We start from the raw sequence: 6,000 nt of genomic DNA on the forward strand, positions 1-6,000 counted from the left end.
TATAAAAGGCCCCAGAATTTACTTTAAACCTTAGATATTATTTTAAGGTTTTCTTAGACAAGTATGAAATATAAAGCAATAGATATTAATGTATTTGGTTTAATTAATAGAACTCTGCAGACAGCTAAATGCCTCCTTTTTTATCTATCAACAGATGTTTCAAATAAAAAAATTCATTAATTCCAATAATCAACTTTTTTCATAAAATCAAAATTTAAAAAGTTTTTTCTGACCTTATCGTGAATGCCATATAAATTCAGTTAAAATATTTAACATTGAAGATAAAATTATTTGTTTTGTGAGAATCACAAGAAAACAAATTCTGCATATATTCTATCTCTTGTCAATAAATTTCTTGCTAAAAAAGAAATCTATAGGGCCAGCCGAGTGGCTCAGTTGGTTAAGAGCTCGCTCAAGAGTTTGAGCTCTGAGCAACAGGGTCTCTGGTTTGATTCACGGCCCAAGCTAAGCTGCCGCTGAACTGCCAACAGGTGGCAGGATGGCTCAGCTAAAAAAAAAAAAAAAGAAATCTATAGAGCAAAAATGTTCTATGAAATTTTTAGAGAATTGCAGTTATTAAAACAAAATTTGGGCCTACAAGAGATTCACTTCAAATCGAAAGACACACACAAACAGAAAGTAAAGAAATGGAAAAAGATATTTCACGAAAACGGAAACAAAACAAAAAGCTGGAGTAGCAATGCTTATACCAGACAAAATAGACTTTAAAACAAAGGCTATAACAAGAGACAAAGAAGGCCCTAGTAATCCCACTTCTGGGTATTTATCCAAAGAAATCCAAAATACTACTTCAAAGGAACATGTGTATCCATATATTCATTACAGCATGTACAATAGCCAAGATATGGAGGCAACCTGGGTGTTCATCAGTGGATGAATAGATAAAGAAGAGGTGGTACGTATATGCAATGGAATATTACTCAGCCACAAAAAAGAATGAAATCTTGCCATCTGCAACAACATGGATGGACCTAGAGTATCAGAATTGTGCTGACTGGAGTAAATCAGGCAGAGAAAGACAAATGCCATATGATTTCACTTATATGTAGAATCTAAAGACCAAAATAAACAAACAAGCAAAACAGAAACAAACTCATAGACACAGAGAAAATGATGGTTGCCAGATAGGAGGGGGGTTGGAGGAGGTGGGTGAAAAAGAGGAAGGGATTAAGAAGTATAAATTGATAGTTACGAAAAAGTCAGGGGGATATAAAGTATAGCATAAGGAATATAGTCAATAACATTCTAATAACTATGTTTGGTGTCAGATGGGTACCAGGTTTATCAGGTTGATCACTTCGTAAGTTATATAAATGTCTAATCACTATTTTGTACACCTGAAACTAATATAATATTGTATGTCAACTATAATTGAAAAAAATTTTTTTAATTATTTAAAAAAACAGTAAAAAAAGATTATACAGAAACTTTTAGCACTGTAATCACAATAAAGATCAGGAATTAAAAGAAGTTCAAATGTGTAGCTCCCCCTCAAGCTCATTCATTCAATAAACATTGTTTGAATCCTGTTGAATAAATAAATAGAAAAATTTGGAAACAGGGAGATACTGAAATTTATCCTATAAAAGCAAGGGAAAAATTGAATATGTTAAATATTGAAAGCTTAATTAATTTAATTTTGAAATTATATAATTGTGCCTTGGAATATCCAGGCTTGTGGAATAATATTTTGATAGGGCTTCTTCTTTTTATATCATGAATGTATATTCTGTTCCAGAATGGAATTAAATTGCAAAAGTTAACAATTTTGAAGCATCTAAATTATACAAAATATTTTAAAGAAATATAAATAGAGACAACTTAACCGACAAGTTTTGTCTTGTAAGTGTATTTGTTTAAGAAAATCTACTCCGAATGGAGGCAAACATAAGGCATCTGTGGAAATACCTCAGCTGAAGTATTTACACATGTCAAAAAAAAATAGAATTGAGAATCTCCATTTAGCTGAATTTGTTCTGAGCTTACCATGAACCCCACCACCTGAAGAGCACTTTCTCAGTTGTAAATATTGTGGGCTACAGAGAAGAGTCAATTGAAAAAATTGTGGCAAATTTATTTAAAATATATAATATATATATAATATATATATAATAAAACCACATTGAAACAACACATTCTTCAGAAATAGCTCACTAACAGAGAATTAACAAATGATAAAAAAACTGAATAAAGTATGTACATAAATACCAACAAGAATTATTCTGCTCACGTTATTTTTAATATTCAGATAATATAAATATGTTTCAAATTTCTGCTTTAATTACATAAATATATATGTTTTTAAAAAATAAGTGTTTGAAAATAGTTCTTAATGGAACTACATTACAGCTACAACAATTTAAAAAATTTGTTAGCCAATAAGTATGTTAAAAAATATAAGGTTTTAATAATTTTAGCCCCTTCTTTTATCTCAAAAATATTAACTTGACAGCTAAATTGTATAATCACTCTATTTTTAAGCCCAAATTTGAGAAACAGTTAAATCATTCATGCCCTAAGTTGGTGAGAATAGTTCTGGAATATTCTTAAATGGATAGAGGCTCTTTTGTTGTTATTTTAGGGTATAGGACGTTGAGAAAAGACCTGAGAATGTAACATTTTAAAATTGTCTCAGCTGATTCTAAGCAAAATATAACCTTACATATCAAGGTTGTGTAGGCTTAGCGTGCTGAATTTCAAGGAGCAGTTGGGATGACCAATGTGACCAATGTCCAGGAGTGAGGGGTTTCCCAGGATATGGGGCTTTCAGTGCAAAAACTGTGACAGTCTCAGACAAGTTGAGATTGATGGTCTCCCTACATCTATTATATAAATTCAGACCCCAGTGTGTTTAAGTGAGGCCTGTTGGCACATGGAGAAGGGAAATCATAAATACTGAACCTCTGAGTTTTGGTTTCAGAAAAAGTACTCATTACCTTCAGTATATCACAAAATAAATAGATGGCAACTTTTGTGGCTACTTTATATTCCAGTCCTCACTTCTTAAGCCAGCAAAACCTTAGATGAATACCTTATGATGGTTTGCTTCCTTCCCCTCTCTCCCCAGGGGAATCCTGACTTCTGCTTCTTCACACTCCCAGTCCTAAAACTACTCCTGATTTTGAGAGTAGATGCAATATTTCAACAGCATCTGGGGCCTGCCTCACTTCATAGGAATCCAGTTCTCTGTGTAGCCACCAAAAATAAAAAAGGAGACCATCGAATCCTAATGCCTAGTTCAATGCCCAGCGCATAGCAAATTTTATCTAAATATATTATGTAAATATATGTAAAATTTGTGACTGATAGATCAAAGGGCCCCCAAATAGTGGAAATTCATCACACTATACTCTCCCAGCTAACTGGCGAAAGTCATCTGGAAGGAAGGAAGAGAAATCGTTGGAGAAGAATCATTTGCCTTTCTGCCCTGAGAGCTCAGTGCATCCAAGGGCTCAGTGGATGAGGTGAAGTGCAAATGACCCACAAAGAAACCGAGGAAAAGTGTTTATTCCTGTCTTCTTTGTCTCTTGGAAGTTGGAGAGAGGAGGAAGGAACAGCTGAAGGAACCTAGCTTTTCTCTCTTTGCTGGTATCCATGAGCCAGATATCTGAGGGATAAAGGGTATAAAATTACCCCTTACACTTTCCCTTCCAGGAGAACTTGCTTTTGAGATCCTAGAACCAGAAGACAGGAACACTGGCCTATTTATAACACGGGTCATCAACACTTTTCAGAGTGGCATATGATTCTTTAATAACCAACAGAAAAGGATTTATGTCACGAAAGTCAGACAGGACAGAAGATATATTCAGGATGCATAGAGGTGACCTGTTGACCACAGCAATTGAGAAGTGTGTTCCCTGTTGTCTAGATTCCTATGTCATCTGATAACCAGAAGGTCATTTGGTAAAGGGATGTAGGTATCAAACCAAAGAAAATTGTAGCCCCACCACTTACCACCGTGAGCCAGGCCAATTAACCTCTTCACCCTATGGTTGTTATGAGGATTCAGTGAAATAATCTATGTAAATCTCTCAGCACCATGTCACATGGTAAGTACTCAAAAGATAGCTATTGGTACTTACTGTTCTGGATAGGTTGTGTCATCTAATCACCTGTAATTACTGCTGGAAAAACTAAGGTGATTTTTACACTACATCGTGAGTTTATAAGGTGTATTAATCACAGGAAAGGTTATACGCTAAGTTGGTGGTTGCCTAATTTAATGAGTCAGGTTGTTTTCTTTTTTTCACTTGTGTTGAAAATAGAAATTTAGGTCAAAGTTTTGCTTGAGGCAGGAAAGCCTCCTTAGTTGGTTACCTGCCTGAAATGAGCAAGTAACGCTTTATAATATCTGGCTACCTCTCCAGCCTCATGACTGATATTTGGGAATGATTGATATTGATAGATTTCCTTTGGGAACCTGAAGCAGGCATCTTAGGAAAGAGTCTGTGTATGGCTCTTAAGCCAGGAAGTATAGATTAAAATTTAATTTAGAGTCTTCTATCTCCAAGCCCACCTGAACTGAAATATTTAAAAGCTCAGAACACCAGAATTCTTTGGTCTTTAATAGAAGATCTACGCTTGTGAATGGCTACATCAGAGTAGGGCTCATTACTTCACTTGCCTAGGGGTGCTGTGTCAGGAAAGGCTGCCTAGAAGAGAAGGAATTTGATAGAAATCTTGAGGGTGACTGGGAACACCCAAAATGGCATTCCTACTAGGAGCTAACCTAAAGAATTGTTCTGATAGGCTTCCTGGTTGCTAATGACCATCTAGCGCTAATCAGCAGTAGACGAGCACCTATTTAATCAACCCGCAGTACTAAGGTAGTGGAGCCTAACATGCAGGGGGAATTGCCTATGTCATTACCACTAAATGGCATAACTTAACATTGGCAGATTTTCATTTTCCCAGTGTTCTCCTTGGTGCATGAAACCGGGTGCTGGCTTAATAACCTCAGGCCATAAAGTGCTGTAACATGTTAGCTCATGCTGGGTGGCAATAGGTTTGTTTTCCATGATTATGTAATCTGAATTCCTTTTCCAAGAAAGGATTTGGAAATGAGCTATTAAATTGGATTGCCAGAAAGCATGTAGTCTAAACGCACATCTCTGTTACCTACAGTAAACTCAGACCCTTCCTCTCAAATGGTGCCCTGGCCCCTATACAAACGTGTAAACTGTAAGTCAAGTGTGACCCATGAGCAATGTTGTCCCGGAGCTGGCTGAGGTTTGTATAAGGCATTCGAATGCCTACTAAGGCTTTTTAGGGAGGGTATTTGATCTGCTCGGTCTTAAATAGTGACCTAATCAGCCAGGCGACCTGGGCACTCTGTACCCGTATTAGATTGGTTTTAAAAGCTAATATGGTGTTAACATATTGTCTAATGGGTGCATTGGAGTGAATTCAAAGACTTTAGGTGTTAGATGGGTATTTATGGACTAGAATGCTGTGGAGAAGAGAGTTCACATTGTTCTTAATTGCCAGGACAAAGCTTAAAACCACAGCAAGTAACTGCTTGGAGTTTTGCATTCCATCGTCCTAGACTCACAAGCGAGCTTCCTGTGCCCCCTAGGCTGGCGGACCCGAAGGCCCGATGATGAATGGTCTGATTCTTAGACTTGGAGAATCCACTCTGGCTTTCTGCCCTTAAGGTTCTGGGTGCCAGACCAGGTGTGTGTGTGTGTTTTCAGTTCCTCCTAGAGATTTGGATGGGACTTGAAGATAACAGCACAACAGACTGAGTTAGGTATTTGGGCAAAGACCATATCTCATAAAGATCCACACACCCGTGTACAGCCCAAAAAAGGAGCGTTTCAGAATCAACAAGAACCAAACCTGGAAAACTCTAATCATTCTCTGAGATCTCCTTGGTCGGTTTCAGGAATTAAGAGGAAAAAAAGAATAAAAGAACAATACGAAATTCTTGGGCCAACATGATGTTTTCCCCCTGGGGGAAATGGCATATATATATAT

Source organism: Hipposideros armiger, unplaced genomic scaffold (genome assembly GCF_001890085.2).
Source record: "Hipposideros armiger isolate ML-2016 unplaced genomic scaffold, ASM189008v1 scaffold_22, whole genome shotgun sequence".
NCBI classification, from domain to species: domain Eukaryota; kingdom Metazoa; phylum Chordata; class Mammalia; order Chiroptera; family Hipposideridae; genus Hipposideros; species Hipposideros armiger.